Raw genomic sequence first — 25,473 nt, forward strand, 5'->3', positions numbered from 1 at the left:
ATAGACACTAAGGAGAGAGGGAGAGGGAAGAGGAGGGGAAGGATGGCTCTGATATCAACATCTAGCTCCCAGTTCGATTCCCCAGGTCTCTGATAATTTCCCCAGCTCTTTCTGGGGGGTGCAGGCCCCCGATCTGTGCATGGAGTTTCAGCAGGCTGCCACTGCTGAAACCCTGGGGAGACTGCAGTGCTGCTGCTGGCCCCAGCCTCCAGCAGCAGCCTGCTGAAACCCAGAGCACAAATCTGAGGGCCTGTGCCCCCGGGGAAGAGCTGGGGGAATGTTCAGGTCCCAGAACATCTGCCGGTTTCCTGGTTGAATTCCCCAGCTCCCCGATCTTTCCCCCAGCTCTCTGATTGCTTCCCCCAGCTCTTCCCATGGGGCACAGGCCCCGAGATGATGCGGGATGACAGCAGGCTGCTGGCAGCAGCTCTGGGCTATTTCCCCAGCTGGCAGCAGCAGCCTGCTGAAACCCCACGTGCAGGTTCAGGGGCTCACACCCCATGGGAGGGCTACGGGGCTGTGCCAGACTCCTCCCAGGGCATGCGGGCCCCTGGATCTACATGTGGGATGACAGCAGGCTGCTGCTGCCAGCAAGTGATATGAGTTTTGCTTTGAAAAGTTTGAGATGCAGTTTCCCAGAAACCCCTGCACCTACCTCCTTGAAGCCTGGCAGATTTCATGCTCTCAGAAGGGGCTACCATCCCTGCAATTCTCATCTGAATCATACAAGAAATAACAAAGTTATAGGTATTTTTGTGATTCCCTATTATAGCCAATGGGCAAAACACTGGAACACGTTGAAACAGTTACGACAAAACGAAACAGAACAGTGCTTCGTAACAACAAAATAAAACATTGTCCTTTTGAAATGGTGAAATGGAAGTCGAAATGAAATGGTGCTGTTTCACACAGCCCTATTACTGACTAAGAAAATGTCCTTCTTTTAAAAAAAAAAAAGTTGCACCAGTTTGACACTAAGGAGGTATTATAAAACTCTTACTTTAGCAAGAAATTCAGAAGATAAGTTACAAGATTTTAAAAGAAAATTTCAAGTGTCATTTAAAAGCATCATGCAAAACTGAAGAGATCCAACCAAATTCAGTAGCCATTAACTCCAAGACCATTAATACTGTAATCAACTTTTTGTTTTAAAGTTACAGAAAAACTGGACACTTGACTGTGTAAGTTATATACCTCAAATGCATACTGAAACTAATGGGAGCTTGTGGTGTGCAAGAGAGTACACTGAACCCTGGATTTCGAATAATATTGAGCCCACATATTCTGGGGGAAGGAAAAGTAAAGTGAATATTGTTTCTGATTTTTTTTCTGGGATGTTATAGAAGGAACAGAAAAAGTCTGCAAATTCACTTCAAGTTAACTACATAGTTATACAATTACATATGTAGCCATTACTACTAAAGATACATTCAAATCCAAGAAAGCAACCAGTCAGAACTTTGGAGTGCCAGTTAAATTTAAGTTGAAATTACTCTAATTAAAACAGAAATTATATATAAAAACTAATATTAAACATACATAGGCAACTTTTTTCCTTTAATAAAGTAGCAAAGAAATTAGGCTTATACAATCAAAAGGCCCCGCATTTTAAACAATAAAAAGTCAAATTCCAGCAGTAACATCAACTTGACTACAGTGTTTATATGTTGCATTTCCTCAATTTAGGCTGGAATAGTCCAGCAAACTTCTGTATCAGATGCCCTCCCAAATCAAGTTAGGTTTTAGTCCCCTGGCATCTCAGGCTGTTTCGTGTGTCCCTGCTAATCCTCCCTTATAGGATGATGCACTAGTCTTAACTGAGCTCCTCTGCTTCAGCTGAGCAGGCTCTTACATGGCTGGGGGCCATGACAGCTGCGGGCAGTGGCTGGACATAGGTCGGGGGCAGGTGGCCCCAGCCTGAGCCAACACACCTGGGGGGAGGGGGGGCAGGAACCCAGTGGGGTCTTCCTCACATGCAGCCCACATAGCCAGTGTGGCTCCTCTCCCCAGCCCTGCCTCCTCCATGAGTGGCCAGCTATCATCAGCAGCATGGGGTGGGAGCAGAGACCCCCGCTCTGGCCCCGGTTCCCCCAGACCTGAGCCAGCACAGCTCAGGGGTCTGAATGGTGAGGCCCTCTGCTCCATCCTGCCTGGCTGGCCAGTGTGACTTTTCCCCAGCCCTCCCCCCACCCCCCCCCAGCCAGCTGTTAGCAGTGGAGCCACCTACCATGCAAACCTGGCCCCAGACCTAAGCCAGCATAGCTGGGGGCAGGGAGTGCATGGTGGGGATCTCCATTTCCCCCCTTTGCCACAACTGGCAGCCAGCTGCTAGTGGAGGGGCAGGGCTGGGGGCCATGCTGGGCAGCAGATGGGGGGAGAAAGACCCTGCCATGTGGGGATCCCCAGCTGTCTTGAGACTGGGGGCACAAAGGCAGGAGCCTCTGTTCCCCCACCACCACAGACAGTCAGCTACTGGCAGGGGGGTAGGGATGGAGAGAAGGCCTGAGTTGGCCAGTCAGGGGTGGCCAGCTGCTCAGCTGGGCTTGGCCTTCTCCAGCAGCCTGCTAGGAGGCATACGGAAGCACCCCTAACCTGCTTGCCTCCACGAGGGCAGGCAGGCTGCATGCCCCCCTCCCCCACCAAACAAAGTGTGAATGTCTGTTCTGTTTGCTCACAACCTGTAAAGTGCGAAACACACCGCAACCACCTTGGGCTTTTTGAATGTCTGTACTTAGCCTCCAACTCATGCAGCAGCACCAGTAATTCTGCAGACTTACAGGTATCCCTATTTATAACTGGGAAACACCCATGATCTCCAAATCTGCTCTAAGTAAATGAATTAAAATGCTATTAGGTTTTAAAAGGTATCCCTTTTAAAGGTACCCCTAGGTTTTTAAAGGTATTCCCTTTTAAAGATACCCCTTCAAAAGGCAATCCTGAACAGGAAACCTGGTTACCAGTATGTACCTCTGATAGAAATACACGAGATTGGGGGGGTGTGGTAGAAATCACATTTTCTCTGCTTTTACCATTAAGTCAAACAGATCTGGGAAATAAAACTGGATGAATTCTAATGTAGGCAGATGCAGCTCTGAGCAGAGGCTGGAAAAAGACCCATTGCATAAGAGATTTGCTTTCACAGTTAGTTTTCAGAACACAAATATAATTTTAGGGCACAAACGTAGCCCTCTATATAATAATTATAAACTAACAGAATTCAGTGACACTGCTAAACCAGTTTTGGGTTACAAAACTTCATACCTTCACACTTTTAATATGGCTCTCTGTGAGAAAGCAACTGAACCAGTCATTATTTTCATTCTTTTAAACAGTAATTACCACAAATGATTTGGAAAGCCAGTAAACATTCAACAAAGATTTCATTATTTTCCATTTTCTTATCCTTTAAGTGACTTTGTATAATGTTTCTACAAAGTCATAGTCCTGGTAACATACGCATGTACTTAAAATGTCATTCTTATAATAAGGTGGGTTGTGTACATGTACATTAGTATACTGAGTGGAAGCAAACATAAATGGGTTTAGAAATTATTTTTTATTTGTATTAAAGCTTGTCTTTTTGCCTGCATGATGGCCTATGTTGAGAAAATACTGGAACATCTTTAGAATAACAAGTCTTTTCCTTCTCTCTCAGATCAGACGATTTAAACATGATATGTTCACTGCCTGGTTTTTCTGATTATTTTCTAAATGCTCTTATTTTGTATAGGTCATATATAATATTTAACATGAATGCTGCATACTTTTATATATGTTATGCTCGTATGTTTTAGTAATGGCTTTATATTTGAATCTTTTAGTTACAATTAAACTTCTTTGTCACCCTTCACAGTATCTTTTAATATGTGGATGACATGTTCTCTCTGCTCTTTGGCTTCTAATCAGCATCCTTTCAGTGATACCTACTCATACGCACTCATTCTGGATTGCATGCTGACACTCAGAGATCATCAATTCTATCCTGTTGTCCAAAATCCCATTGTTTGCCTTGAAAACCAGCTTCTAAGTTTGTCTAAAATGCTAAAATGAAAGCAATACATAAACAAACTGTTATTTTTTAAATTAGGCTTTACTGTTTTTGACAGATTACTACTTGGCTGATTACCTAGGGCAAATGCATCTTGAGAGTTAAGTAAAATATATATTTTTTCATTATCATGGTTAAAACAGGTTAGATTTGTGCAACTAGGTTGATAAATTCCTGGAACAGTTATCTCAGGCAAGAACAAGCTTGTGAGTAAAAGCAGCACTATTGCAAAAACTAAAGAATTGTCAGAGAGGGATTAAAAACAAAATAAAATCACAGAGCAGAGTTACTGTCAAAGTACAAAACTTTAAATAACCAGTAAGGAAGAAAAAACTAGTTACTTAAAAATCAGCTATGCAGAAAAATGAAGTCTTCAAGTGCTTGCAGAGAAAAGGCACTTCAGATGGAATTTTCCCCCAGCCTGCTGCACCCTGCAAACAAATTTTTCTATTAATGATCCTAGATTTGTGATTCTCAACCAGGGTGCTGTGGCACTCCAGGCTGCCATGAAATCCTTTTCAGGGTGCCACACAGTATTAGCATTATTAGGTATCTGAATGGTATTTTTCCATAGTCAAAAAATGAGTGAAAGCTAAGACCTAGCACTTTCCGAGGGATGTCTTGAGTCTAAAAAGGTACAGAACTATTGCCCTAACCAGTCACATTAACCAGAACGTTAGAGCACCCTCTGTAGATGTTGGCACATTTGGAGACTCAATACCGCATTCATGGCAAGTAAGAATGGCTTTTTAACTCTCAGTTTACCTTCAAGAGGTGAGCATTTAATTTTAAACAATGACAAATTGAATACTGAGCCTGTCCTCAAGATCATTTGGAAAAGGGTCTTTCTGCAAAGTGAATGTGGCATGCTTTGAAAGAATCAATGATTCTGCACATAGCAGTCATGATCACAGGACATTTGCCGAGTGCCAAATAATCAGTGTCCCTTTTTACTTGGCAAAACTTTCACCTTTTAATATCAATGAAATTGTAGGGCCCAAAGATGGAATTTAAGACTATTCAGAGGGATTTGGATTAATTTTAAGCTATACTTTAACCAAAAAGGGGACAGAGATTTGTCAATGAAATGGGAGACCACTGTGCAACCAATCAAAATATTTGCTGGTCCTTACATTATCCCTCTTCTAATTTCTCTAATACACCAATGACTTTATAGTTAAATACAATACTAATGCATTAGAACAAACCCTGCTTAACCTTCCCCACCCCATTTTTATGAATGCCAACAGCAAGGAACTGACTCTCATTGTTATACAGCAATGTGATTAACCCTATTAAAGCAAACACATTCTTTTAATGGAATTTTCTTGGGGGGGGGGGGGGTTGTACTATTATAGCAATGAAGAATGTTGAAATATTAACCAAACTAAACATCAACAACCCCCCCCCCCCCAACAACCCTAAAACCAAACCAAAAAACACCAAAAACAAACCAATTATAGTTTTGATTTTGGGGGGAACTGTACCTTTAAGGAGGCAAGTTGTTTTACACAGCATGAACTGAAACATCAAATGAAGCAAATGTCAAACACATTGTCCCGGAACAATTAATGCAAAATATTAGGTACTAAGAATTAAAAAAAAAAAAATATGGCCCCCCCCGCCCCACAAAGCACCTGATAACAGCTGATTCCATCACAGGAGGTTAGCTTAGAAGCTTTGGGACAAATTTGCAGATTGAACTGCACATCAAAAGGGAAATATGAAAGATATGTTTTTAAAATCGGGGGGGGGGGAGAACAAAACGAAGATGAAATTACAGAAGAGTTTGTGACCGATTTTAGTTTGTAAACTAATCTCACAATTTTGGGATGGTTAACAATCCTCAGTAAATAAAAAAAGAGATTGATGCTGGAACCTAGAAATAAAGTAGTTAAGAAACAGATTATAGGAAGATCTAAACCTTTAGAATTTTTTAAAAAAATGGAAATTAGCTTCTGGAAGGTAGACTGTTTTTCAATACATGAAAAAGTATCCAAACAATTACAACAAGAGGCACAGTGTCAAATCAACAGAAAAACATGAAGAGAATGGATAAGGCATGTTGCATAGCCCTCCACCCCCTCCACTCAAAACAAGGAAGCAAATAACAAGCTCATATTTGTATGTGAAGGGATGTATAATGCTAGACAGGGGGTTAATGGAAGCAAAAAGAGCTGTTTCGGTAGACAAAGGAACGGGACAAATTCACGGCTGATAGCACTGTTAACTAGGCCTGTGCAAAGTGGCTAGTATTCACTTCAGATTTGGATTTGGCTGATATGGGGGACAGTGATTCGATTCGGTGATTCAAATCACTGTCCTGAACCAATTTGGCTAAATTTGATTTAGAGATTCGGCTGCTGCTGAAACTCCAAATCACACAGGCCCATCCCCCGCCTGGTCTCCCAACTCTGGCAATAGCTGCCCCGCCCACCCCAGCTCGCGGCACTTTGGGAAAAAAAAGGCCCACTCACTGGCTGCTGCCAGGTGGGGAGGCGATCCCTGATGCCCCCTAGTGTCCCACGCTGCATGGGGGGCTCTGCCATGAGCGCCCCAGCCCCTAACCTGCTCTCCCAGCCCCACCATGGCTGCCCCACCTGCCCCAGCTCTGGCCCTTTAAAAAATAAAAATAAAATAAAATAAAACAAAAAAAGTCCTGACTCACCAGTTTCTGCCCGGCAGGGGGAGATCCCCACTTCCCCCCACTGCCCTGCACTGCATTGGGGGGCTCTGCACAAAGCCCCAAGGCTGCTGCAGGAACTGGTGTGCTTGGGAGTTTTTTCCCCCCTTAAAAAGGACCGGAGGTGGGGCGTGAGGCAGCTATGGGGGGGCTAAAGGGGGTCAGGGGGCTCATAGCAGCATTGGCCAGTGGGAGGCAGTGGGGATTGCTCCCCCACCAGGCAGCAGCCAGTGAGTGGGGGCTTTTTTTAAAGCACCAGGACATAGGGCTGGGTGGGGCAGCCGTGGGGGGGGCGGGCTGGGGGAGCAGGCAGGGGATGAAGCCTGGCAGGGGTCCCCCTGTGGTTCCCTCCCCACCCCCTCCAGCTTCCCTTCCCCTGCCCCCTACTTATCAGCTTGGAGTCCAGGTCCAGCTCCATGCTGCAGCGGGCAAGGACTACCCAAATCACCAAAGCTTTCCGAATCTTTTCCAAATCATTTTGGAAAGTTTTGAATTGATTCAGACCTTTAACTGGTCCCCTGATTTGATTTGGATTTGGAGATTCGGCCACCAAACAGGGCCGAATCTTCTTCGAATTTAATCAGCACCCAAAGCTTCATACAGCCCTATTGTTATTACCATAGCTATTAGGCAATACAGTCAGGGATGCATCCTCTAGTATCCTTAAACCAGTGAAGTTGGATAACAGGGGTGGTGTGATAGAGAATATTTCCTGCTCATGTCTCCCCCTAAAGCATTCAAAAGTAGCAGCAATTAAAACAGGTTACTGGGCTAGATGAACCCAGTATGGTACATCTTATGTCCTGCTGACAGACAACTAAACTATAAAGCATACTTGCAGAGAAGTGAGGCATCCTTTTAAAGAGATCTTGGAAAAGTTTAGTTTAGAGTTCAGGGGGAAAGTCCCAAGTGAGGAAGCAGCTAGGAGTAGACCCAACTCCTGCCTTGGAACATAGGCCTGGGAAGTAACTTTAGGAGTTGGTACTCTTCCAAAAGAATGTGGAGCTAGAAGAGTCCAGAACCAACTAGAAAATCCCGCTGGGGGGCCAAGGATTTTTTAGAGTGCTACTTTGAAAGCCCATGGAGAAGCCTTGGTCCTTGCTACAGTTATACTCTTTTCAGTGGAGACGGGAAAGAAGATATGGTACTGAAGGCTAGGATTGCTTAGGTCAGTATCTATATTTCATTCAGAAGTTACAACTGACACCATGGAAAGGGTGGGATGAAGTGTGGCATGCCCAGGGAAACGAGGGTAAAGATGTGTGGGATGTCATTCCCAACCATGTTGGGGTATGGTAGGTGATGACTCATCCCTTTACATGGTGCCCGTGGCAAATCAACCTATTTAAAACAAAGTAGGCATGGATTTTTTTACTAGAAAAAGATGTACTCTGAGTATTTTCACTTTAGCTTTACTAGAAGATACTCCAATTTAACTGGTAGTTAAGCACATAAGCACAAGCATTTTGCAGTGAATTTAGGTTTAGACAGGTAATGTTGCCCCAATGCAACAACTTAAAATAATAAGTGATGTCAAAATAATAAAGCACCTGCTGAAATAACCTGGCAAGTCAAGCACTGATCTGTATTTAACACTGTTAAATTATAAGGCAGCACCAATGAAACACTTGCTAACGTTTTATTTAACAGAAAACAGAGCTACCACCATTTAAAAAAAACAGGTTGCATCTATGAGACCCACCACAAACTACAGTAGTATAGCAGGAAATTGTTACCCCAGATGCACACAAATTAAGGAGGAATAGGGAAGGAACACTTTCAGCTTTCAGTTAAGAGGAAGTTAAGGGGAACTAAGTCTGCCATTTTGCCCAAGAAAGTCCTAGACAAACAACAATCACAGCAAATTAAGGAAGATGATAGGACATAGCACTGTCTGAACAATGCTCGCCACAACAGAACTGATCTCTCAATGGAAACCTGAAAGTCCAAGCAACTGTGAAGGCACCTCAGACTAAACACTGCTAGTGAGTTTACATTTAGTTATTATACTTTTTTAAGAGTATAATAACTTGTTTATAAGCACTTGGAATTCTGCATTTAAGTGTACTTGTTGTTCATTGTCATTTTAGCTGGAAAAAGAAAGTTGTGGAGAACCGCACATTAAGAGACTTGTATTATTAATACAGAACAGTTCCATCCAGAACCTTGTCTCAGAGTGACCCCCAAACACCACACAGTTTTTCTTCTAGCTTTACTAGAACCAAACACCAATAAAGACTTATTAATTTTATAATTCCGGGATGCATCAATTAATTAAACATCATTCTTAATATGGCTGGCAACTCATCACATTGACTTTGTTACTCTACAGCATTTAACTATATTGAACATGGCAGTACACTCTACAGTAGTATATATTGGACAGTCTTATCCAGTTAGTTATATTGAACAAAAATCTCTTTGTATTAAAATGATGTTGTTTGGTGAAAATCAAGCTGTCCATAGTTCAGCAAAATAACACTATGCTTGGCAGAGGCGTTTAGAAGATGCTCTATTTAATGCACTATAAAGATGACAGATGGACAATGGGGTCAAAAGGAAAGAAATAATATCAAATTCAAACAAACTCTTAAGAAGGAAGCACAAGTGTTAGCTTAGTTCAGCATCTGTGCTGTACGAAAGAGAAGCAAAGACCAGGCAAAAAGAGGTCAATAGATTAAGAGATATAATGAGAGAATGCTTGTACCATATGCTAGTACCACATCTAGTGAAGGTGGAGGCCAGCAACCATGACACACAATATGCAAAACTTCACATAACCAAACAAGCTTTTCCCAAATTCATGATCAAAGCCAAGTGAGATGGAACAAAACCCTTTTAAGTGAGTTGGGCTGTTACACTCTTTTGATCAGTCACAAATAGAATTCAGTAATCTCTGAGAAAGATAAAAGTGAAAAATATGGCACATGGCAAAATTCCTGTGCATAAACCATGGTTTATGGTATATTAAGTATTTTGAGTAAAGGGAAGAGTCTGCAAAATAAAATTATGTAAAGGTGGAAGAAAGGAAACAAAAGTTGGACTTCTTGTCAAGACTGAGAAAACAGTTCAATGTTTTACAATGAAAAAAATATGTTGTGCCCTATTACTAGGGATATCCACCACTGAATTCCTTGTCCTATGTGCCCAAACAGTGTAGACACAACATGCAAATCATTTAGTACAATTATTTATTTCAAGTTTGCCAGGCTTAACAGCAGAAATATAGTTGTTCACATTCCATATACATTTTTTTTAGGGACCTACCAAATACACGATTTCACAGAAATTGTGCAATTGTCAGGCTTCCATGAAATAGCCAGCTCCCTGTGAAAAAGGGCAGAGAACTGGCTATGTTCAAAAAGCCAGCAAAGAGCTGTCTCCTAGAAGGGTGGGGGAAGGGAGCAAAGAGAAAAACAAACAGCAGATTGCTCATCTCCTGAAAGGGGGGGGGGGGGGGTCAGGGGGGAGGTAGAAAGAAAGAAGGGAAAAGTTTGTCTCTGTCATCAGAATGGGAAGAGGGGAGGGGGGGGAGCAGTGAAAAGCCCACCAGAAACTGTTTGTTTACTCAGTAATTAAATCACCCTCTCCCCTTGAAGCTGGTGATAATTATTGAATTAACAAGCCAGGCAGCTCCAGCTGGGGCTTTCAATGAATGCCTGGGAGGTGCCCCTCAGCCAGAGGCATGGGGAGGCCCTGCTCTGCTGTGCCTTCAAAATGGTAGCCTTGGCCATGTTACAGCTGTGTAAAATCAGCCACCAGGGCCCGTGAATTTGGTAGGTCCCTAATTTTTCTCCATAAGAGCAGATTTAATTCACGGAGCCTGAATCAGATTAGGTCAAAAAAAGAACTCCAGGACCAGTCTCATTAAACTATATGGTATCTTAAAAACAATTTTTAAAAGTTTCCAAAGTTGGTAAATGTAATCATTCTTTTTCAATCTCATCCACTTAAAATAAATGGAGATCTGCCAAAAGCTGGTTTAAGATAAACAAGTACAGCTTATTTCATGTTTTACCTTGCCTTGAAGCTGCCAAGTAAATTTAATAAGTCTTTGTTTTATGAAGAATCATAAAAATGGTCCAAAGAACTATTTTATACAGCCAATAGGTACTAAATAAATATACTAGCACTATAATGCACATTTACATTTTTTGTCCTATAAAAGCAGATTCCAAATCACACATTGTACTTTCTTTTTTTTTTTTTTTTTTTGATACAGGAAATTCTTTGTTTAACACAGTCATTAGCTAGGAGCACTATTATCTCTCCGAGTTCTATTTCTATGGCAAAAATGTCATTTGGTTTAATTTCCATCTTGCCTTTTCCCCCCAGTGTTTTACTGACTTAAAGTCCATTAATAAAAACTCCTCTTCCCCTCTGAACCATCTCTCTCACTGCCCTCTGGCATCTTCTATTGATACTTTTTTTCCAGGTTAACTTTCCTCCGCTCACCTCCCTTTCTTATACCAAAGATTGTTCTGCCAACCCACAGCACCAACTCATTCCCAATATCTGTTTCCTCATGCTGTGGAGCATCCCTGGCAAAACAAACAACAACTCCTCCCCCCCCCCCCAACCCTTGTGGTTAGGCTGATTTGATTTGTTCCAGTCCAAAATATTTTTCCCTTCTTCAGTTCTGCCACCCTCAAAATGAAAATAACTGGGGGGGGGGGGGGGGGGAGCAGAAATGTTGCTTTACAAAAGTGTGTGTGTGGGGGGGGGACTCAGATAGTGTTGTGCTAGATCTTCATTTAATTTCATAAGATGAAGAAACAGTTAATTCATTTTTAGAGAGCACACAAGATCTACTCATTATCTATCATTATTAAAAGCAAAAGTTGCTAATCTATTCACTTTCTAGTGTGGACATGTAACTTTGATTAATGGTAATGGGAATTCATACGCATATCAAGGGAGGACTAGATTCCAAAAATCTGTTCTAGTGTCTTGTACTATGGGAAAAGAACTCCCTTGTTTGCAAGTGTTAATTGGCTAAGGTCCCATGACACCCACCCGGTAAACCTAAGACCTCATTCCCATGTCCATTTAAAACACACTCAAGCAATACCCCTTGGATTACTAATCTTTTTTCATATGGCTACAAATCACCATTAATATTTGATACTTATAGGTGTGCAAGTAAAATAGGCAGAGGTAAAAGCAACAATGCAGGCCATGAAAAGAATGTTTTAAAGAGCTTGTAGCTTTACTTTATTATAATTTTATCTGGTCTCCAAATTTATATTTACTTATGAGCTTTCATATTTCTGAACAGAAGTCAAGCTATTCTACAGGCCCCATTCCTGAACTAGCTAAGAGTTTTTCTGTATTTAGTTAGTGGAAAAGTTTAATTTCAGATTTTCTTCGTATGGTCAACTTTGATTTTTGTTTGTAAAGATCTGTCTTTGGCATTTATAACTACCTCTCATTACAGTTCAGGTTCAGACAGCAATTAAGGGCTCCTCAACATGTGACTGTGCTAACTCTAATTAAAGTCACTAGCAGTCTGTCCAGTAATTTAATGGTTGTTGGTTGAGACCCAAAAAGCAGTCACACAATGAGTGGTACGTCATTTATGGATAAATTGACTTTGTCCTAAAAGGATAAATATCAGGAACATGGTATAACCTCCTTATTTCATAATCATTTGTTCCAGCCAAATGCCAAATTCAGTAGACTGTCACCTGTGACCAACAGTTAAACATTTAAAATGATTATGCAAAGAGGGCTTAATTCTAATGCCAAAGGCAATGGCAAAATACCAGAAAGAGCAAAAATAGGGCCCCAAATGCAACAAAAAGACAGAGGACTTTTCTTATACAAACAGCAATGAATTGCAGTGAGTGACAATGTTGCTATATTACAGGTTTAACATACAATTTTTCAGTAGTAGATGTAGAAATTTCCAAGGGGGATGAGTAGGTCTGCTATGCAAATAAGTATAATACCATTTAGTGTTATGCAAATTTGACATGCCTTTAAGACAGTGAAGAGCCCAATATATAATACTTCATACCAGCATTGTTTTTATTTTAAAGTTTCTAGTTGTAATTGACCATTTTTGCAAGACAGTTTTTCTCCAGTTTTTTCTCCTTGAGACAACTCAATTAGTAGGCTGGAAACCCATGTGAACATTGGTCAAACAAGCAAAATGAAAAAAAGCAATCCAGTGCAGTTTTCTGTTCTCTTCTGAAGCTCAAAACTAACAAAACTCAACGTTTAAAAAGAAAACACAGCTAGAAAACTGCAATAGTTCCCATTTTACAATTAGCTAAAAGGAATACAAATACTCTAGGGAATGACTGGAGGGGGAGGGGAAAGGATGCAATATGTGTGTAGGATGGCATAGCCATAGTTAGGGGGACAGTGTGTGGAAGCAGCTACCCAAGTACTGCTCAGCTCCTCACAACTCCAGTGGCTCTTCCCCCTCCTGCACCACTCTAGGCAGCAGATAGTGCAGGGAAGCTGTGGTGACATGTGCCAGACACCAAATGCCCAGCAAGGGGCAGGGGGAGAACTGCAGCCAGGCAGCTCTTACCCCAACATGTGGGGCTCCAGTTAAAGCTCCTGGCCACCTTGCACCCACCAAACCAAAATAATTGTCTACACTACCCTAGGCCCTCTCTGCAAATAGAAAGGAAGGAGAAAAAAAAAAAAAAGATTAAATTCTTTGGATTGTTGAAAGCCTTTTCTGAAAAGTATTATTCACAATTTTAAAAGGTTAATTTAACTGAAAGTAATTTCCCCAGAATACCTATATCCTGTTCCATACATCTTTTCAATTATGGCTGAGCCTTGTAACTTTGCCCACACAGTTACAAACTTGATGGAAGTTCTTGGGGCCTGAAAACCCTTGAATCTTTGGTATGGTGTCACTCATTTTGTTGGAGAATGAAGGCTAAGAGAAGATCATGTGGTCTATACATTGCTTTCAGTGTCATTTCAACTATCTCTGGGTCTCTGCAAGTCTAATGGATTAGCCTTGTAGAGTCCTATTCCCATACCTCCTGGATTGAAATAAAGGTATGCATCATTGCCCAACCCCATGTGTAAAAAGTTTAATTACAAAGTCACAAGTCATTAAACTTCACCCAGTTATCACTGTATTGAGCCCAATAAATGCATAATTATAAAACAACTAATTTTGGCTAATTCATACCTCCCAGAAAAGTCTTGAATTTGAAGACATTTAAAAGATATAAATTTTTACCACTTAGTGTGGTAGTTTTTGACTGGTGAATTATCTACCCCATAAATCATGTGCGGCTTATTTCCAATTTGAATTTTCCTGTTTTCATCTTCCAGTCATTGGCTCTTGTGATACTTTTCACCACCAGATTAAAAAAAGTATTACATATAGACAGAGGTGTAACGAGCTGTTAATCAGACTATCACCTAGTATCAAGTCAAATGTCTACATATATTACTTTTATGAAATTCCCTTTATCAACTAAACTTGTAATCCCCTCAAGAATGATATCAAAGTGGTTTGACAAGACTATTCTCTATAAGACCATGTTAATTGGCTTTAATTATATTCCAATCCTTTAATTCTTTTTTAAAATTCCACCCCACCTTTTCTTTATTACTGTATTTTAAGTCACCTACAACATGCCATCAAATAAAACATGGACCTTGTTTTGAGAAGGCACAATGTAGGGAGGAGAGAGAGATTTCTCCATTAATGGACGACTATGTAACAGGGAAAGTCCTCTTGGAAACACAGTGTCCAGAAAGTGTGGCATTCCAGGAAATAGTCTAGAACATGGGAGGGGAAAATACAGCCTGCAGACTGGATCTGACACACCAGGTAATTTCATCTGGCCCATGGGTGCCCACCACTTAATTTTATCATGCCTAGCCTGCATGCCTCACTCCCACCTTCATGAACAGAAGCTTCCTGGCCCAGCCAGCATGCAGCTTCCAGGCTGAACTGCTGCTGCTGCTGCTACAGTTGCCGGGGTACCTGCCCAGCATCCAGCAGCTCCTTCTCATCTCTCTGCTGCAGCAGTCACACCAGGCGGCAGGGAGGTAAGCGGAGGGGGAGGCAAGAGCTGCAACTGGGTGGGGGCAGGGAGCATAGGGCTAGGGCTGGCAGGAGCACATGCCCAAGGGGGCAGTAGGAGCATGGAGCTCAGGTGGCGAGGGTATGGGTACGAGGGAGGGTGGAGTGTGTTGGGACCCCCCCCCCCCCGTGGTGCACTGCTCCTGCTGCCAGCAACAGCAGCAGCAGGCAGGGGCTCTCGTGGCCCATGCAGGCACTGCTACCCAGCAGTGCATTGCTCTGGCCAGAGCTGCACATGGCAGCAAGAAGCACAGCCACGCCAGCCCACCTCTATCACATAGGACTCCCTTCATCACATCTGCAGCTCCCAGCACTCACATGCCACCAGGGAAAGCCCCACATGAAGCGGCCAGCTTCATCACTCCCTGCTGCCGTGGAAACAGGGGCCAGGGCTCCCCACCACTTCCAGAAGAGTCCTGGCAGCTGTACATGGCAGCAGGCAGTGGGAAAGGCAGCTGACTATTGTGTGGGGCTTCCCCCAATGGTGCACAAGTGGCAGGAGCTGCACGTGTACTTCAGGAAGCCCCAAACAATAGAGGCATACTGGCCTGGATGCACTCTTTGGCACCATGTCCAGCTCTGGCTAGAGCTGTGCGTTACTAGGCAGTAGCATCTGCATGGGCCATGAGTGCCCTGAGGACCCCCACCTGCTTCTGCTAGTAGCGGGAGCTCTATGCCATGGGGAGGCCTGTGTGCAGGGGGTATCACACCCTCCCTACCCTCTGAAACCCCACACCCCCACACTCTGCCCCCACACATACATACACCCCGCAACATACCCTATACCCCACTACACACACAGGCACACCCTCTCACAAACTATACACATTCCCAACCACATCCCACATACAATATACAAAAGTAAGACTATTTTTAAATTATTATGCAATCACCTCCATATATACATACAACATACATCATAAAAATATTTTTGTAATAATTAAAATGTTATAGTAGGTGTTTGACTTTTAGTGTATAATTTGTTCTTTTTCTGGTTCAAAGATGGCAACTCTCCCCCCCCCCCCTCCCCAAGAAGTACTTCTGGGGGGCAAGGGAGGGACTTTTGGGGCAAAGGTCTGGGGTTAGGGGGTGGAATTTCAGGTCCCAATATGGTGATCAGGGAGCAAGGCACCTGTTCAAAGGTGGGGCTACCCTTGTGGCCTTTGAGAGCTCACCAAGACTCATGAAGTAGCCCTCCAGCCATGCTCTGGGTTAGGCCCCAGATCCTTGCAAAGGCATTAGCAAGATGGTTATTTCTTAACTATAAGTAGTTACTTATATAGGTTGCTGTCAATAAAATGTTGTTTCCATATCACAAGCCTCATCAAGATATTACCAATAGCTCACTTGCCTTTAGGCACAAGTTACAGTATTCAGCCAACAGTTACAACAGAGAGTTTAGAGCACAGGTCCTCAAACTGGCCCACAGACAGGTGACCTAAGGCTAAAACTGACAAACATTACACCTGACTTCTCAGAACTTTGCTAAAAAACCAGGCACATCCATCGCATTAGAATGGTAAGATTACTGATATAAAAATATGAGTTGTGTGCTTTGATTTGTAGAACAAAAAAAAGTTTAAGTGACATGCTGCTTGCACAGAAAAATAAAACCATCTTCTCTGCTTAAAATATATACCGCAATTTTGGAGGGCTGATTTTTGGGAAAAAGGTGTGTGCTGCATGTGAGAAAACTACAGTAGTTTATCCTCAGTCAATATCATACTAACTACTAGATGATGGTGTAGTATATCGACCTTTTAAAAATACTGTTACAGCATTACCACTCATCTCTTCTGAAATTTTCAAAATATTTTAAGATTTATGAAAATCAAAACACTAGCAACCACAGATTTCTTCAGCTAATTTTTGTGCAAGTTATCTGGCCTTGCTAATTTAACATTCTCCATTGTTATTAATGGATGAGAAATAACCTCATATGATAATATACATAAACCTTCATTTTCCCCGCATATAGAACATAAACATTTCCTGAATACTACTTCATCTAGTATTTCTTTTATTTCCTGATATACTTGAAAGCATCTTTGTACTTACCCCACCTGCCACATTTTTTTCTCCAATTTCTTTAGCTTCCCTTTTCAATTACAACACTTTATGACTTCTAAATGTATGTTGCTTACTCCCATTTCCCCCTACACCCCTCCCAATTTTTTCTATATTACTTTTCAAATGTCCACTTTTGTGTTGTTTCTGAAGCAAGTTAGGCTGCTAGGCAATGGGATCCTTTTTTTCTGGTTGTGGAATCATGGCTTTCTGACAATCTGATAAAGTCTTCTTTAAGAACTCCCAACAATTCTAATATTGCTGACATTTAAGTTGCTCTCCAGATGGAATCTTCTGAGTTAAGGCCCCATTGCAATGATTGGAAGAGTTCGCTATTGTGTCACAGTGGCACAAATGAACAATAAATCATGGCTTAGTGAACACAAGAACAAGTTTATTCAGGTATAAAGATGCAGAAGACAACTTCTTGAAAGAATTGCCTATGCTTTCAGAGCTAGATGGAGACAGAAAAAGGCCCCTGAGGACTTGTTTGTCTACCTTAATTTTTTTTTTTAACTAGTTGCAAATTAATCCAAAGGAAGTAATACTACCTATGTAAAGGCAGGTCTTGACATATTCCCAAATATTTGTTCCACATAGTAAACATTTGATCATAAGGGTGAATTTAAAGAGTCTGTAGCCTGCTATAAGCTAACTGGCAATCTATTAAGTCAGTAAAAAGACTCCAGTGTAGCCAAGCGAACAGGGCTACAACACCTTACAGCTGGCCAACATCAGATATCAAGGGCTGGCATAGATGAGGCATGTGCCCCCTGTTCTTCTACCATGTATGTTCAGGGACTATAGAGAAGGCTACCACTTGTAGGCACCTCCTGCAAACACTAGGCTCATTGTAACAATTAAAAAGAAAATGATAAATTGCAATTTTAAAGTATTAGAAGTGATTTGAGTTAATCTCATGGCATATGCTTATGTAGGTATTACAGTTATGCACATATCAGACCTCATTTAGACTTTAAAACTTCTGCAATAACCAGAAATTGTTTTTGCAAATATTTCTTATCAGTTCGGGGATAGACCTGCACATATTATCAGGTCAGTGCCTCTAATTTTGTCCAAAGGGTCTTTGAATCTCTGAGACACAAAATCAAATATCAGAATTTTGCCATCATCACTGAAAAGGAGATAAATAACCAATAACCATAGCATCTTTTCCCAGAGTCCTGTGTTAGTCTTATAATTTAAGACTAGAAACAGACATTACACATAAACTGGTTTAAGTGATCAGAAATTGGTTTTAACCTATAAGAGAACAGAAGATCAGTGCACATAAACCAGTTTCAAAATGCCTAAAACCAGTTTAAGATAAACCTGGAAGAACGCACTACTAGGCTTAACGGATTTGGGTCATATCGGTTTATGCAATGTCTGTCCTAGACCCTTTCCTGATTTAAATTAAACCAGAGCCCCCCAACATCCCAGATGTTTTGCAGCCTTGAGCTGGGCTGTCTGCTCCAGAGACCAGAGCTGGCTCCACCCCTCTGCTCTCTAGCCAGAGCTCCAGGGGAGACTGCAGGCACAGCAAGGTCTGCCTGGCTTCTCTTGCTGCACAAGCAGGGATCCTCCCCTCTCTCCCATCTCCCACAGCATGGACCCCAGCCCCATGGACCCTAGGCATGTCGTATGTTAGCTAATGCTGAGAGGTGCGTGTCCAATTTCACTGGGATGGGCAGACAGAACAGTGCCCACTTAGGGCTTTTTGGAGCTAATCAACAGGTCAGCTGGTAATGTCCCTCCATTCCTTCCTTAGAGAAACCTGCTTAAGAGAGAGGCTTTTGTTTAGTTGATGGGCTGATAAACATTGTGTTATCAGCCCCCTGCTGGTTTGCAGCCCTGTCAGGTTTGCAGACAGTATGAAAAAGCAGGAGAGAGGGAGATTAAAAAGCTCAGTATCATCAACAGATGTATGCACTGCATACCCCTCCCTTAGCCTCAGTGCTAGCCAGGGGATGGGGCCTGGCAACACTCCCATACCTTGAACAGTGAGCAGGGAAAAGCTTGGGGCAGGGTGAGGGTTTACACACCTCCCTAATCAAACATCCTGCCGGGGCCTGGCCACACTCCCCCTCAGCTCAGTGCTATGGAAAGGAAAGGAGGGCTGCTCTAGCACACCCCCTCCCCACCCCCTGGCTTCTAGCTTGAGCCACTGCAGGCACATGCCTACATTTCTTCAGTTCAGAGGGTATGTCTATGCTATTGCAAACCAGTTCAACCAATGCAGGTTAGTCTGACCTGCCAAGATTGAATCAATTCAGGCTCAGGCTTTTTTGAATCTGTCCCTAGCCCAAGTGTTGCATTTGAATTCCCCCTATAAACAATCCACAGGAAGATATTAAGGAGATCAGTGCCTCACCCAAATGCTTATCATCCTACTTCTCTCACCATGGCATTTCAGTCTGCCTGCTTCTATCAGCATGGAACAAGAGGACAATACTCTACAAGGGACAGACATTGCAGTAGTCTGTGACTATAGAAGTTGCTGAAAAGCAGTCTATAATCTATTAGAAAGTGGTATGGGGAGGAGAGAATGAATAAAGTATCCAGAATCTTTTTCTAAACTACCAGTTCTAGGACAGTCTTCTCATTTTAAATCTAGTTGGTGCCACTGTGTATAACATGTACCATGTACTCTTTGCAAAAAAGATTGAGAAGCATCATGTAAAATGACATAAAAAAAACTTATGTACAGAAAATGCAAGAAAACATTTTAGAATCGCATTCTATTGGGATCTCGTATGATCTTTAGATACAATCACATTAAATTTACTCTTAGTCAGTGCCATTTTGCAAATGACATGGTGAAAAAATAGCATGTGAAAGCAACAGGAAACACTTCCCGTTTCTTCTGTCATTTCTTTTATTTCCCCTCTCTTTTTAGTGCTTGTTGCTTTTATAAACAAAGCTGGAATAATTTAGAAAGATAAAAATTAAATGTTTATAGCAGAAAACGTTAAAAATGGCAGACAACATTTAAAGGAACTTGTCCTCCTAGATCCAGAAGGATGATCTTGGCTCTGAGATTCTACCCTTGCCTACATGTGCAGGCCTCTCATTGACGTAAGTCAAACTATTTCAATATACTCAGTTTCTTTAAGTGATCACTCCAATCACTTGTAAGAGAGTTTCAAGTTAAAGGATCAGTCTGAAAATAATGACTACTATCTGGCTTCATCTGAAATGTTTACCTCAGTCTAAAACATAGGGTAAAATATGTTTGCTTTGGTATCCAAATATAAATTCAGAAAACTCACACCGTCAAAAGATAGTTAAGTTGGATACAGGACTCATTTAAGAAAAAAAAGCAACTTGCTATATATGGTTTTGTTCTTCTAAATGCATTTATAGACTTATCAAAGACGATCAGTAAAATATTACAGTAATTTGCAGGGATATACATTGTAACAGTGTTGGTCTAAGGACATAGGCAGACAAGAGTTATTTGGGTAAATCTGATATCTTTTATTATTTATTTGAGTTGGTCTAGTAAAAGATACCAGATTTACCCAAAGAACCTTGTCTGTCTACAGTATTTTGTAAGTACTTTGCTGCAAGATAGACATTATTTATATCAAAGAACCAATTTGCACTTTTAGTATTACAAACGGTACAGTTCGTATGTAGAAATGCTTGAGCTGGGAGGACAGTATTGTAGTCATTTTTAAAAGAAACAGTTTACTTCTATCCCTGGATTAAAACCAGTGGCTGAATGGTTTAGTCACATGAAGTAATAATTAGTGAATCAGAAAAGCATTTTTCTGTGTGCTTGAGTTAATAGTACTGGATAGCATCAATTTCCTCCACTATCAATTGCCAAAGAAAGAAGGGGGGGGGGGGGGGGGAAGAACAGTGGGAGAAAAAAAAAACCCACCACCCACAGAAGACATAAATAATTCACAGATTTTAACCTCTCAACTACCTGCAAAGTGTCCTTTGTGGCTCAAATGGTTAGTAGGCTTTGAGCAAGAAATGGTGTTTATCATTTATTTAATACACACTGCCACAGCCTGAGGAAGAAAAGTTTAAAAGTAATGTCAACAGACAAAGGATCATACTCAGAGTCACCCATCTAACCTCATGTTTCTCCCTGAGGCAAAAGCGTATGTGAAATCATTGAGGGCCATTCTATTATTCATGCAAAGAAGTGCCTATCATAAACGCAATATGAAAAGGAGTTGTTCCCTATGAGAGATCTGAAATATCATGTCTAATAACTAGAGGTTTAATTTTAAGATTTCAGAAGTTTTCATTTAGAAGTACCTGAAGCAAAATCTAACGCATGGAGTGATAAAGGAAGTAATTGGTGTAACAATTTAGAAACCATGTCCTATTTCTGATTTGAAGTACAATAAACTACAATAACGATAAGAAATAGTAGAAACCACCACTACCACCAAGGCACAAAGACATGTAAAGAACATACTGTCAGCATTAACTCTGAATTTTCTGATTGCTATTCAGGTTCATTTTCCATTATTATTACTATAAAAAAAAGCAAGCTTCTAAAAGCTTCGAGGGAAAGATAGAGAAAGAATTATTATAAACTTAAGAGACTGACAAAACCATGTCAATTTCCTTGTCAATTTAGCCTTTTGCCATGTTGTTCACCTTCTCTGTTTCCACTCCATACTTCTTCTTTTTCATCTCCTACTTTCCTTTCCTCACATGCCCCTGACCTTCATCTCTCTCTTCCCCAGCTTCTAGGGACTTTTATTTTTTATGCTCCTATGCTCTCTCTCCTCCTCCCCCTCACCCCGTTTATTCTTTCAGCATGATCCTTTCCCATCAGCCTATATACTTTCCTGCCTCATATTTGACTGACAACTTAAATTTATTCAGGTCTGAGAGACCAGACAACATTAAGGGAGGAGAGAATGAGCGAGAACTGGATTCTTTGGTAGCAGAAAGTAGTTTTACAACACTCAGCCAGTGCAAAGTGGCCACAGTCTGTGGAGAACTTCTTTTGCATAGGTGAAGTCCCTGCTAGCATAACAAGGAAGATGGTGTAATCAGTCCTCCCACTTTCCACAAATTTCACTGTGGGAGGAGTCTGGAGAGAAAAAAAAGGAAGTTTTTAATAGATCATGGATGGAATGATCTTGCAAACCTATAGAATCTTCTCTTTCTCTGATACAGATTTACAATTCCATTTTGATTATGTTTAGAATAATAAATCGCTATGAGGGAGGAATTAATAGGATGGCTCAGTCACAGTCATGAGCTTAGACTACTTGAAAGAGATGTTTTACTTATACAATTATACTGTTAAATTATCTTTCATTATTGAAACAGCTCCTGAGAGTAGCTGTGGTTAGCAAAGTATTTCTGCTAATTTGCACCCAACTAATATGTGAAAGGTTGATAAAATGTTTTGACAGAATTAACTGGTTCGCTTTCCCTCCCACAAATACAATGACCTGCCTTATCAAAACCAGATTATGCAATTGAAGGTGTGTGGAGCTAGCATTTAGATAAAACAGTATTAAGAAAATGAGTTACACAATAACTTTGTTACATAGTAACTTTAGGCAGCTTCTGGAGTTCTTAACCCCTGGACTGGATGTACATTAACACCTTTTAAGTGGCTTAAAGCACTCATTATTCAGTTTAACATTAGTCCAGGACAGAATTCTCTCTAATCCGCATAATTTTGCTCATATTTCATTAATTTATGGCTACTTTCCCCACAGATTTTCCGGCCAAGTTGAAGCCCTCTAGCATCCCAGGAGGCAGTACGCCCTCCAGAGTCAAGGTGAGCATGGACACAGGAGCACAGCAGAGCCAGGCACAAAGGTATTGAGCCCCCCAGGCACATCTAGCAGAGCAAGCACCACAGCCCTGAAGAACCTGGTACTGCTGGGACCAGCTCTCCTCTTAGCAGGAGTAGAGCAAGCTGGTCAGGGCAGGGAGGCACTGCCTCCCCATTGCCACTGGAACTGGCTCTGCTTTAACCAGTTTGCTATGATCCTGCCAGAAGGTCCAGTAACTGCCAGGAGCTCTGGGGCTACAGCATTTTCTCTGCTGGGGAGGAGTGGAAATGGGGGGGACAGCAAGCCTATTCTTTCTGTAGCTCCTAGTCCTGTCCCTGCTCACCAAGTCACAGCTGTTCAGGTAAGGGACAGCCAGAGCAGGTTTTTTGCTTCAATGTACAACTGCTTCAGTAAGCCAAACAGCTCTAATCCAATTAAAAATTGTGTGGCTTTCAGCATGAAGTATAAAAAGACTCTTATTCAGTTTAAGCTTCAGCTTAATGAAATAGTAAAAGTGTCAATAACTACAGTTCTGAATGAGCAATATTCTTCAAGACCCTAGCTGTTTCACGCAGTGGTGAATTGTATTTTATTTCACTCTTGGGTTGGGCCTCAATAAAGAAATGTTAAATTTAGCAGTCCAAGCAGTCCTTAGTCACTGTGTTGTATTGATAGATTTAAAGATGAGCAGAAGTAGGAAAAGAGTATACTTCAACAGATGGACAAACAGAAAGAATAGCAAAGAGCCTTAGCAACGGCAGAAGAATATCGTGTTATGTGCAGTTGACATTTCAGTAATAATCTGGGGTAATTCTTTTCTTTCCAGTACTCCCCCTATCCCTTGTACCTAAAAGAGGCTTGCTGATAATCAGGCATCCTGGTTCTCCCTGATAAAAAAAAAGGCAAATTCTCTGATAAAAATCTGAAAATCCATGACTAAAATAAAAGCACCCCCCCCCCCCCCAGGTGCCCCTTCTCTGGTGCCCTTCATTAGCCTCCCCCTCCCCACCCCGTCCCCTCAGCCCTCCAGGTACCCCTATCTCCCACAGGCTCCCCAGCCCTGATGGTGCCCCTAACCTTCCCTACAGCCCATGGGAGACTGGTGCCTGTTGAAGCAGGGGGAGTACTTGCCCCTCAATGGCCAGTCAGTGACCGGGGGGGGGAGGGGGGGTGTCCTCCTGTGGCCACTCATGCCAATGCAGAAGTGCCAGCAGCCTGCCACTAGCACTTCAGGTATGCTGCTGGCACTTCTGGGGCGGCGTGATCAGTTGGGGGGAATCCCACCCATCAGAACTACCAGCCATACAGGGACCACAGGGATCACTTCTTGCCAGGGCATTGCCAGGGCAGAACAGAACTCACAGGCGGCAAAGAGATTCCTGCACAGCTCTGCTGTTCCTGCAGTGCCAGTTCGCACATGCTGGGCTGTGGAGGTCCTGGGGGAGAGCAGCAGGGTGGGAGCCCTAGCCTGCAGCGGACAACCTGCTACTGCCCCCACCGCCACCCCATTCACAGATCTGGGAGCGTCAGTCCCCCTGCCCCCCATGAGTGTGCATGGCAGGAGGGAGCTGACCCTACCCCCACCTCAAACAAGCCACCCGCAGCCCCATCCCACTCCCCACCAGGGCCCTGCAGCCACACATTATGACCCAAGCTCCACACACTCCTAGCTGGGCAGCATCCCCAGCCCCACACAACTCTCCCCGCCTCCCACCCTACGGGGATCTCAATCCCCCTTCCAGCTTACCTGCTGGAGCTGCTCTCCAGGCTGCCTGGGGCTATGTGCATGTACATGGAGCCCCCTGCCTGTGATTAAAATAATAAAGGGTCTGGAGAGAGCTGGAGGAGCACAGTCAGGTAGAGGGCACCATGTGCGTGTGCACAGGTACACATGCACATGGCTGGCAAGCAGCCTTCAGAGCAGTTCCCACCATGAATGATGCATGCCCCTGGTGGCTGGAGGCTCACAGTGGTGGCAGGAGCATGGCAGCAGTAAGCAGGGAGCTCCTGCAGATGCCACTGGCACTGTTGGTGACAGAGGGGGTGGCAAGCGCCAACCAGGCAGCGGAAGCCACCTACAGATGCCGCTGGCAGCGTCGGCCAGAGGTGATCACCGACAGCCTGCAGATGCCACCCCCACCCCCTTGCCACTAACACCACCAGTGGCAAGTGCTGACCACCTGCAGGCACTGCCAGCACTGTGAGTGGTGCCTTTGCAGAGCACCCCCTATGAAATGTTCAGGGGGTGCATGTGCAGTCGTGTGCACCCCCAATGCATCGCCAATGGCTCCAACACGTAAATGTGGTGTAGCAGCCTCAGGGCTTCTTGGGGTTCATGCAGAGCCCCCCCTCCCATGCAGCATGGGGCAGTGGGGATTGCCTCCCTGCCTGGCAGCAGCTGGTGAGTCAGGGCTCTTTTCTTTTTTCCCCAAAGAGCCAGGAGCTGGGGTGGGTGGGGCAGTGGGCCTGTGAAATTCAGAGTTTTGGCTGATTCAGCAGCAGACAAATCTTTGAATCAGATTCGACCAAATTGATTTGGGACAGTGATTCAGAATCACCAAATTGAATCACTGTCCTCTGAATCAGCTGAATCTGAATCTAAAGCAAATACTAGCCACTTTACACAGGCTTAGTAGGTATATAGTGCACCCCATACCCACTGGGAGTGCATGCAGTAGTGGGGGTGCTGGCACCCCATCCTGAGCCCTCAGCAGGCAGCCTGCATCTGCCCCCACCCACCAGCCCCAGTTCAAACCCTATTCCTGCTCAACTCCCTGTCCCTCCCTCATTATGGGGCCTCAATATTAGTTTAATTTTAAAAATCACAGAAAAAAAAACA

At 42.8% G+C, this 25,473-nt stretch overlaps 1 protein-coding gene across 10 annotated transcripts in view; it reads right to left on the reverse strand.

Annotated features, from left to right (window-relative positions):
* Window positions 1-25,473, reverse strand: part of SEMA6D (semaphorin 6D) — a 352,602-nt gene that overhangs the window by 294,509 nt on the left and 32,620 nt on the right. The window contains exon 2 of one of the 10 annotated variants that reach the window (XM_059714660.1): window positions 656-716. The exons of the other annotated variants lie outside the window; for them this stretch is intronic. The gene's annotated coding sequence lies outside the window, so the exon portion shown is untranslated. The remainder of the gene's footprint in view (window positions 1-655; window positions 717-25,473) is intronic. 10 annotated transcript variants of the gene reach the window in all.

The sequence above is a fragment of the Alligator mississippiensis genome, chromosome 11, assembly GCF_030867095.1.
Source record: "Alligator mississippiensis isolate rAllMis1 chromosome 11, rAllMis1, whole genome shotgun sequence".
NCBI classification, from domain to species: Eukaryota; Metazoa; Chordata; order Crocodylia; family Alligatoridae; genus Alligator; species Alligator mississippiensis.